The sequence below is a fragment of the Vanessa cardui genome, chromosome 3 (genome assembly GCF_905220365.1).
Source record: "Vanessa cardui chromosome 3, ilVanCard2.1, whole genome shotgun sequence".
Lineage (NCBI taxonomy): Eukaryota > Metazoa > Arthropoda > Insecta > Lepidoptera > Nymphalidae > Vanessa > Vanessa cardui.
Window position 1 is genome coordinate 7895699 of NC_061125.1, and position 12097 is coordinate 7907795.

The following is a 12097-nucleotide window of genomic DNA, read 5'->3' on the forward strand; positions in this document are numbered from 1 at the left end:
TATTTAGTCACATTTTTTTGCTTAGCTATGAATCAATAAAATAATATGTGCATTTGTTTTAATAACAGAAGTGTAGCGTATGTAAAAACAATTACGCAATTATTTCCATCTGTACAAATATATGTCATGAATGAAAAGCTAACCAGAGAATATTAGCGCTGAAACCAATTACAGCCGACGGTTTGTCGACAATATATGATTGTATGTGTTATTCGATTTAGTTATTTTTTATGCTCAGTGATTTGAACAGGCTAAAACTTCAACTAGATTATTATGCACTTTTCATTAATCATAATTAGTTAACCTACGGTATATTTATAGAATTAATTAAAAAGTGAAAAAAGTGAGATCGATGGCAAAAATAAATAATATAATTATTCATTTTTTTATTCTCGTCATAATTATTACATTGTTTGTGTCCGCAGCCGGATATGCTTTAAAGAACTAAAAGCACACCGTTATGCAAGTTTTTCTGGCTTTACAAAAAAAAATAATTTTAATTTCTCTAATTAAAGAGTTAAGCTTAACGTAACTGGATTAGCAAAATCGAAGTGTTAGTTTTCCAGTTCCATCAATATAACTCTTTGAAGGGACTTACAGTGTCCACCACAAATTGAACATAAGCTGGGACGTTCCCCGAGGAATCGACAGTTGACTTCCAGCCCGCATCGAGTTTAATCGAAAGAAAAATAGGTGTAGAAAATACATTTCCCACATTTCCTTTGAATCAACTTGAAATGCCTTATAGTGATACGGTTTTATTTTATTTCTATTCTGCATTCAAAACGTGTCTAAAGTCCATATATATTCTATTTCGTAAAATAACGTACCTCTTTGCATATAAACTCATTAAAAATAAAATAAAATCTATCGACTTGAACACTTACTGTAATTTTTTATTTGCAATATATTATTAAAAGTTTTACATATGGACAATTTTTTACATCCTTTTTCCGACGGCTAATGTATCTTACCCTAAACGTGGTCACCAGCTGTGCGACTAGATCAAAAACTAAAAGTTCGCTTAGCGTCCCATAAGGCTAGGTTCTATATATTATTAGGAATATATATTCAGACCAAAACTTGGTTTTGGTTCTGTATCGAAGCAAATTTATCAATTTTTGTAAAAGAATAGTCATGTAGTGGATAATTTGGAAGTTAATAAGTGTTAATATTGTGTTTCCGTCGGGAGTTGGTGGCCTTGCATCCGATCTTTATCTTTTTATTAGATTATGATGATTATATCAGAAAAGGGTTGTACTTTTTGTACATTGAAGTGCACATTTTTGTGCGCTATAACAAGTGCTGCGTAGTTAGCGAGTATCTCTCTTGGGAAAGCCGTCGTGGCTGAAATCGGAAATGAAGACATCATCATCAAATAGTAATTTATACCAATGGGATTTGTAATAAGCCAGGTAGGTGACAACCCGGGTAACAAGGTATCCCTTTCTCATAAATTTTCATATTTATAACTTGATATTTCTCATTTTTTTGCAGTTATTATTGTTTAGGGTAAAATAAAGTGTGCTATATTATTATTCATAAATATAATGAGAGAAATTCTATAAAAAGTATTCTATAAAACATTGTGCATTTAATAGTAAAAAAAATTACCAACAATCTAGTCGATAATGTGTCACTACGCATCTCATTCGTTTTTACTATTGTAAAAAGTCAAGAATATCGGATATAAAATATTCACTATATGTAAAATAACAAAAAAAGTATATGCAGCTATATATTAATATTAAAAATAAAAGTTTCAGTCTAATATAAAATTAATGAAGGTCTTTTAGTATCTTTAATATAACTTCTACATTGCGAGCGCGACCTTTACTGTCCACCACAAATTGAACATAAGCTGGGATGGTCCCGGAGGATTTGACAGTTGACTACTAACCCACATCTAATAGGAAGAAAAATGGGCTGAGAAAATCTATTTCTCATTGGAACCAGTTCGAGTTGTAATCATATTTTCAATTTTTCTGCTTTTGTACCTTTTAACCTAGTTCTTTTGAAACTACAAATACGATATTCTTTTTTCATTTGTTTTAATTTTCAAGAAGATTTTAATCGAAAATATATAACTTGATTGAAATACTGTTTTAATCAACAATTTTAATATAACAGTCAATCGTGATTGCTCCTAATTTAAATATATAAAGGGCAATTATTTTGTGATTGACTGACTCTCGGCTCAATTTAAACTAATAAAACAGAGAGATTTGAAATTTCGAGGAAACATTCGTGTCATCAACAGGTGTATTAAACGGTGTTTTAAGATTTCTTATTAATTTACTGCTCAATTAAGAATTCGATATTTTATCTGTGGAATAATTAAAACTTCGTTGATTCCATATACACGCTTTTAACACAAATAATAAAAATAGTTAGCAAAAAATAATACATGTAATTGCTTTAGTTTTATGTGACGTATAAAGCTGGAAAGTGAAAAGTATCAAAATTGCAATAACAAAGAATCTCGTAGTTAGTTTTTCGATACACTTGACCGTCACATTTTTCGCAGTGAAGACGATCAACATTATTTAGCTGAAAAGTAAATAAACTAAGTCTTTGATTTCCAAATACAACCATTACTTTTTTAAGTAGATAGGCAAACTGACATCCAATATATTGTTAACACGCTTTCAAAATTGGAAACCGAATAATCTATTGTGTACTTAATTCAATGTTTTTAATACAAGATTTTTGTATTTAATCAAGTAGCTTTCATTTTGAGACAGATTTATTCGTGAACGGTGAGCGTTATATTTTATAAGGCTAAATAGTACGTTGTTCGCACACAAGCATCTTAAATTGTAAGTTTATTAAACAATATTGTTATTGTTAGATATATTTAATAAATATTTAATTGTGAATTTATAACTTGAATTTATCTTTTAAATTTAATATTGATTTTGTCCAATGCTTTGAGTTCATTATTATTTACTAGAGCTTCAGATGGCCTAGTTGTTAGACAGCGTACATCTTAACCGATGATTACGTGATCAAACCTAAGCAAACATCACTAAATATTCATGTGCTTAATTTGTGTTTATAATTCATCTCGTTCTCGGCGGTGAAGGAAAACATCGTGAGGAAACCTGCATGTGTCTAATTTCATAGAAATTCTGCCACACGTGTATTCCACCAAGATGTATTGGAACAGCATGGTGAATGTGTTTCAAAACCTTCTCCTCAAAGTGAGAAGAGGCCTTAGCCCAACAGTGGGAAATTTACAGGCTGTTGTTGTTGCAAATCTTCGAAAATCGTCCTCTCTCTGCTTTTTAACTAACCATTAGCCTGTGAACAATATCGGACTTGTGCCAATTTTTCTATCAGTTAGGTCACTTCTAAGTGCCTATTTTTGCACGATCGCTCTATCTATAACATATGATCTTAGAAAAGCATGCGGAAATGTTTTTCCACTCAATCTCTGAATTATTTTGCTCGGCAATTTGACAGTTGCGCCTGTCGTGATCAAGAATTGATGGAAGCAAGGGCGCCATAAGACGTCAACCGTACGACTTGAAAAATTCAAATAGGGTTTGACAAGACACTTGGAACAATCAGAAATTTTTGCAAATGGATCGATGACGGTTTCAGGTGGCCCAATTTTATGAAAATATCTTGGCGTCAATCCTACGTGACTAACTAGTCAGATGTAAATTAGTTTACAATAACAATATTATAATTACATATAACATAACTTTCCAATTTCATAAAAACTAAATATGTATGTATGTATGTATGTATGTATGTATGTATGGTATGTGTTACAGTTTTTTTCCTATATAGTTGCTAGAACGGCCTTAAAGAGACAAAATTAAAGCTACAAGACGTGATTTTTTTGTAACTTTAATGAGAAAATTCTAAAGGCATCTTATATCAAGAAAACAAAAACGCCATTATTGGGAAAACAAAACAATCATGAAGTATTTTCGCTCAAGAAAGGAATTTCGACTTTAAAATAATTCAGCAACTTTGTATCTCTTGTTCAATTTATATAATCATTTATCGGGTTTTGAGTTCAGTTTTCGCTCCTGAAATAGGTTAAATGGGCCGTACTAATTTAGATATTTGAAACTATGCGATGAAACTTTGTAGTGGTCCTACAACGTTATACGGGTCAGATGGTTAATTGTCAAAATCGATAGCACAATCGCGTGGTAAATTATATCTAAAATCGTGACATTCGAATTTGAACCAATTAATTTTACCACTGCACTTATACATATTAAGAGTCCTTTAACAGCTTTTATTGTATTGATTTTATTATACATGAAATGAAAATGTTAAAAGCTTGCTAAAATAGTTTATTACCATATCAATGTTATCACTATTAAATCAAATATCCATCAAACTATATGACTGTTTTTATTTTTTATTTTTTTTATGACCGGAACACAACAATACTGGATCTGCTATTTGGCGGTAGAATAACTGATGAGTGGGTGGTACCTACCTAGACGGGCTTGCACAAAGCCCTACCATCAAGTAAAAAAAGTTTTTGAACAGTATCTCTATTTTGAAATTGTTACATCTCATTTATTTTATTAATTATACTTTCAAACACAATAAGCTATACAGTCCCCTATTGTTAGGTGCAGACGTCCGCACATTTTCATTCACTCGCCATTGAAAGGTTCTTTTATTTGCATGTCATTTAATCTAGAATAAATGATCACAAACACATTGTAGCCGGAGGCTCATGAAAATGAAACCACGCTATCATTAATTGTTCCTACATGTGCTCATCAATTCAATATCTAGTCCACATATTTCAATTTTGTATAAATAAATTAATATAGCTTTCCATAAATGATCCTCATCGAAAATATACAAGTATTTAATTACGGGAAATGCTAAAAATATTTATCAATCAAAAAATTGTACATATATAAATATAAACTGAAAATTGAATTATCATATATCAAACAGAAATACACTTTATTTTTTTAAAAAAAGATAAATTTATTACTAGTTTTTTGTTAATATAAAAATGAAATCAAAAACTAAAATTCATTCTATTAACGAATTTTAGCAAAACTTTGTTGGTGAAAAGTTATTAAAGGATTAGCACATTTTAAAAATAAAATGACATGTATTCTTTTGTTAACAAACCCATTAGGTTAAAGAAAAAAGCCAGCAGCGGTTTTTTTTGATTCTCTAAAAATTTCGAATTATAATTTTGACTTTTGAGGTTGCGATTAATCTTAAAATCTTGAATATGTACAGAATATCCATATAATTAAAACTATCATTAATATACTTGATTTTATTGAATGTATGTTACTTATTATATAGTATAATTGGAATGTTAATACGAAAATTTATATCTGTTTATAAAAAAAATGTTTCCGTCATCTGTGGGTGTGTGTTAGTGGAAAATATAATCAAAAGCGAGTTAATATTGTATACTAATTATAAAGTGAAAAATATTTACACTATATTTGACATAAACTAAAATAATACATAGCTAGAAGTCAATTTACTGGTTCTTGACTGGATTTTAACTGTCAATCAATTTCTCGTATTTTAATCACTGAACATAAAACTAAAATTTTAGTTTTTTAAACATGCAACAACAATAACAACAACAACAGTCCGTAAATTTCCAAACTTCACCGCCGAGCATGAGAGGAATTATAAACAAAATTAAGCACATAAATCTTCAGTGGTGCTTGCCAGGGTTCGAACCCGCAATCATCGGTTAAATTGCACGCATTCTAACCACAGAGTCATCTCGGCTCTATCACTGGGCCATGTCCTCTTTTAGACATAAGTGACAGTAATAATAACTTTATTAAACTCTATTTAAAAAAGTTGTTGTGATGTATTTTACATACTGAAAAATAATTTGAAGATATTTTTTATAAAATTAAATTAAGATAATGAGAACATTTTATGTTTATCTCAGGCGTGATTGAAATAAGTATACTCTTGAGATATGCTTTTAATTGAAAATATACACTTTTACGAGCATAACGATAATGGGCATCACTTTCTAGTAACAAGGATAAATTATTTTTTTAATACCATGTCTTATTATGGGTAATAGTATTAGGAATATAATATATAACCTTTTTTTTAAATAGGTTACTTTGGAAAAGTGATCATAAGAGTTAAAGTATAATGAGCATTCATGAAAACGCATGAAGTTAGTTTAAATGAATAATGATACCGTCTGTATTTCTACTTTACTAAATATTATATATATCTTATGAAGCAGAAGTACTCTAAAACTCTACATATAAATCTGCACTATTTCATCCCTGATTTAAATTCAGATTCATAAAACACTTAACTTTTAAGTAGGACTTGTCTAGAAACAATTCGAGTAGAATAATATATTCAACAGTATAATAAACCTTTTTCGCGTTTGAATTGTTTATGTTTCAGTGATATAAAGAGCTATGAATGTATATATATATTTCTTTTCATATTCGGTGATAAATTGATTAATGACGTCAACGGACAAAAAAGCACGTCTCTCAGAGGCCTTTTGGTCTCACTTCAAAATCTTCATTATATTCTTAAGACAATAGGATAAAATAAATCTTTGGACCACTTAACTATTGAATTTCACTAATAATGTATTGTTTATTATTATTTTTGGAACTAACCAACCAATCACGAGCATGAAGGGTGGACATCAGACAGGCATCCTGTATCACAACGCTGTCATATATTTTTTCCTTACAGATTATATTAGAAGCTTCATATAAACATGATCAGAACAAACAAATAAAAATAATGAACTTGTACTACCTTTAATGTTACTCAATTTACAATTTATTGATTGGAATCAATATTCATTAAATTATTTATGGCATACATAAAACCGGTTAAGGTATTTTATAATTGATACTATAATTGTAAAATTGGTTTAATCAAAATAGCTTCTTGTAAGCTGTTATTATTTAGACATTTTCTACTGAATTATTTAAATTACTTAGTGCTAGAGTTCCGAGTAAGCCCATATGATAGTTGATAGTTTTCTTTATATTCAACCGTCAAATAGCATTGTCTAGTATTCTTGTGATTTGACATGTAACTGTAGGTATAATGGACAAAAGCTGTAAGCTTTTGAATTTCAGGCTGATGGTGTATGGTGGTGACCATATATCATCAGGTAGCCCATTAGTGACCTCAATTTATAATTTTATAAAAACATATATACAATAGAAAGTTTTATGATCAAATCAAATTTCTTTGTTCAATATCGAAGCATTACAGTTACTTATTGATTGTCAAATTAAACACTACCACAGCGTCGGAAAAAGGAAAAACACCTTAGAGGAACCGTCTAAAGAAACTCAGCGGAGGTATTTATTTTTTGTCAATTTTACTATTTACAAATATTCAATTTGAAACATGAGGTTACGTTTTATTGAGAAGTAAACTACCTTAAAACTCACTAATTGTAACCTTTTGTGCACAAGCGTTCTATAATTTTTTTTTTCTGTTGTACAACCGCTTATATTGCCCCACAAAAAAGTTACTAACTCCAGTCGAGTAACAAGAGTATCAACTTTGTGTTTGTTTCAAGGTACCAACACTATCACACTTTCTCATAAAATCTCTGTTATTTTTTCGTATATACACGTTAGTAAAACTTTTATATATCTAACTAGATTATATAATGGTTGAATTTAATATTAGCATCTTCAAATTATAAAAAATAACTGATATAAATTGTTTGAAGTACTTTCAATCGAATGAGATCATGCTCTCAATACAATAGAATTAATTTATTCAAAACGTAATTAATTCGCTGGAGATCGTAAACCTTTATTATTTCAACAATGAAATTATACAAATGTTTTCGAATTATTACTAGAGTCTAATGCGAAATATATTGTGTGTTTACACCATCGATATATGGATCTTATTATTATTACTAAAAATTATATACCCTAATAATTTAGAACTGCTTAATACCTTTAGCTAATGGAGACCGATATACTCATTAATATTATTTATTGAAATATTCGAAACGCGTTGTCATATGTAGTCTGCAATAGAATACATACAACAAGAATATAGATATATATAGTTATATTTAGATACAATTTCGTCTGGATTGGTTGCTAGGCTTTATTACTTTCCAAGCAATTGTTTTTTTCCCAAAATAAACAAAAATATTAATCACAATGGAATTTTGAACTGCTTAATACGGTTTTCAAACCATATCTTGTAAGGTTATATTTTAAATCAGGGATTTTGAATACTCATTTCGAGTTCACCAATCACCAATGTGTATTTTTTATTATAAATAATGTATTTATATTTTGTGTTAAAGTATTAAATAAAAGAAGAATAAAATGACCTTATTTCACACGCGTCTCGTGTAATATAAATTGGTTGGTCAGCATTAAGGCTCTTTTAAGAGTGTTGTGATGCTATTACACGAGGGAAAAGTTACGGTAACTACCTATCTTCTTAACTTATAACATTATGTCAACACCCGTCTCTCAAAGAAGGGATTTATATAGGGATTATTTTTTTTATTTTTTAAATTGCTCTAATGTTGTTAACACTATATAATTATAGCTATGTGTGGCTAAATTCTGAACGAGTAACAACGATAAGCCATAGGTATCTCTTAACATTACTACATCCACTCTTTGAGAATATCTGTATAATTTAATTATTAATGCTCTGAAGTATTGTGAAACTGATTTATGAAAATTTCGATCTCTCTACAGCTTTTGATAATTTGAGTTTCGAATACTTAGTTATATAAGTATCCTTTGAAGAGGTAAACCGCTCCGAAGTAAGGGTGCTTTTCATTAATTACAGCTTCTATAAAATAAACCAAACGCAACAAAAAAGGATAACTTGATTTATTTTCCCTTTAGCCTAACCACGGTAGGCCACCACTTTTAAGACTAACATTTACAAGTTATAGCGATTAATTTAACCTTTTTCTTAGTAATATTCGAAATGAATTTATTCTATATTTACATTTAGTAGAACTTGAATTATTATCATAAAAAAAAAATTATTAATTTCCGTGGCGCGTAATTTCCGGTAATTTGATATATCTATTAGATTTCAATGTAGGTTTTACTTTTGAGAGTTGTCAAAGTTTGAAAGTAATTTCTTAGAACATCTATATGTACATGTGTGTTGAATAACACGGTGACCAGATCAAAGCTTTCTATCCTCACTTGGCCATAGAAACCGAAATGCTTGAAATATTTTTAAGAATTTCGATTTACTTGATTTAATTTATAGATTTCCTTGTTAAAATATATCACTGACTTCAACATAATGATAATGATTTCAATGTTAGGCAATGACCTTACATTTAAAATACATACAAAAATATCTTAATTATCTCATAAATCTTTAATGTGAAGTTAGATTAACAATATTTATAGTTTTGAAAAATGTGAAATGGCATTACCACATCTGGCATTAAAAGGTTAAAATAAATCCTATATATTATTATTATTTATCATGACATATATTCTTAGCGTAAAAAATAATCAGCGTAATATGAATTTTGAGAATATTGAAATAAAATGTATTAATATAAAGTCTCATTACTATATTAGTGGTCAAATAAGTATCGAATTAGTAATGTATTCCTGATTTTATTTATGTCTAATATATGTGTTAAGAGGATTAAAACGTTACGCTTCATTAGCAAATTATGAAGAGCTAGACATTGTAATTTCCTCGTTAATTTTGCACAAAAATTTTAAAACTTCTACATCAACTAAGAAAGGAAATTGGAGTGACAAATAACCTTTGTCCTCTGCTTCTTTGACAAGTCCTTTCAACTTATTTGTAAGAAATTCATTTTCTACTAAAAATATTTCTTAATTTGTACGCAATGCATGGAAATATTTCTAGAAATCTTAAAATTAGATAGAATATGATGATGATGTTGTCATTACTCGATTATTCTTATCCCTTATCTATCTATCCTTATTATATTTGTGATCAGCACAGTGTGTTTACTGAATGGAATGGATTTGTACCAGACTTACCGATAAACACCAATCCTCCTTAGGTATGCTTTTGATACCAGATTAGTCCCAACGATTGGTGAAAATCTATAACAAAAAAAATATACCTATTGAAGTATGGTGGCTCTATTCCACTAAAAGCCACAACAATCTCGTTAAAGAAAGTGTACCCTTAATCAGTTATATAACCAAAAATTAAATACTATGAAGGAAATATAGCATTGTATTTGGTTAGATATTAATGTAATTTAATCATCCCTCCAACGTATATTACCTATCTCGTTTGAAGACTACTCTCTAACGTTACTGTATCCAAGTATTCATTTACTAATGGATGAACCGATGTCAGTTGTTTGAACCTCGAAGCCAATATTGTGTAAAATAATATATCAGGGAAATTATAGTTTGAAATTATTGAATAAATGTTTAGATGGGGGATGGTTTGTATATCTTTAAAAAATAATCAACAATTCCTAATTCATATTACATACATGAATTAAGAAACAAATGTCATCAAACAAAAAACATTTCTGGAAGGAATTTTAATGAGAAAAGTATTATTTAGTGTTGATTTATTTGGTCACTTTTAAGCATGTTATAAAATGATTCATATCAGAAAATTCTATATAAAAAATAAATATTATATAAACATTAATAGTAGTTATTTGTTACACATTTCGTACCAGCTTCACAAGAATATTATAAGGGTCTTCATAAAAGATTTATACCGTCTTACACATATAACCAGTGGTTTAAGTTAAGCACACAAGTGAATCTCCCAGTCAGAATGATGTTTACCATCTCAACAAACATTACATTTGCATGAGCCAATTTAAAAAAAATCTAACGAATGGTATATTTAATCTCATGAATTACTCCGTACGTTGGTAAAAATAGTATGGGAATACGTTTGGTATTTTTTGAGTTTGACGCCGTTCAGACCGTATTTGTTAAAATGTATTGAATTTTTATTGTAACAAAATATTATATATAAAATGAAATACGTTTTCTATTACAGTGCCCTTAGTTTAGGTTATTGTTTTTTGGATTATGTCTAAAGCTGTAGAGTTTTTATCTATTGCAATACTTCTAATCTGTTATTTCTAGTTCCTAATATAATAAAAATACATAATAAATTATGATTTCAAACCAAAACGTTTTTTTATACTTGTACTTTATTATATATTTTTTAATAAAGATAGATGTTTTAATTTAATAAAGAAAACTATAGACATTTTAAAATAAATAAATAAGAATACTATTCAGATATTTAAAGACCATTTTTGATATCAAACATTTAATATAATCGATTTATTTGATTGTGACAAAAAACTCAACATTTTGATTAAAGTTCAAAACTATTTTCTGATAAATTAAAATGGGCATTACATCAATTAAAAATGAAACTCTCCAATGATTTGCTCATATCGAGAACAAAGCTGCAATACGTACAATTAACGCAGTAATCATAAAGAATAATTGCAAACCACAGCAACCGCATACCGCAAGTAATTACTACAAGATACAACTGTTTGCTCAGAATTACTTCATGTAGTGATGATAGTCCGATTGATTGCTGAGTTATATTGCCTATGCAACAACGTTTATGCTATATAGGTCAATGTTATAAATGTGATACTATGCATTTTTAAATAAGGTAATTTTTTATAATTATTTTTCAAAGTAGTATATGAATTATTTGAAAATTTTATTGTATAAAATTAAAAAGGATAGGTGCAAAATGAATTTATTGTCATTATATTTTCTGGTTACTTTTAATCAAATTCAAATTGAATTTTAGTAACTGAAATATTTATGTTAAAATTTATTATTTTAAAAGTTGATAATGTGCCTTTTTTGTTTAATACTACACTTTACTATCTCAGATATAGGTATGAAATTAGTTATGTAATTTATCTTTGCATATTTTATTAATAATTTTGAAAGCACGTAAGGTTATATAGTCAACAGTCACTCAACTTACTCCATTGATGTGAATAGCTTCGCTTATAGAGAATTAAGCTTAAGTGATTTAGGGAAAGCCGAACCGACTTTGACTCCGTTTGATGTATTAAGCACCGATAGTGGATAAGTCGTGTCTTGTTACGCTCTGT

General features: G+C 28.7%; 1 protein-coding gene across 1 annotated transcript in view; it reads left to right on the forward strand.

The window, feature by feature from the left end:
- Positions 1-12097, forward strand: part of LOC124543922 — a 40284-nt gene that overhangs the window by 617 nt on the left and 27570 nt on the right. The gene's annotated exons all lie outside the window — the stretch shown is intronic.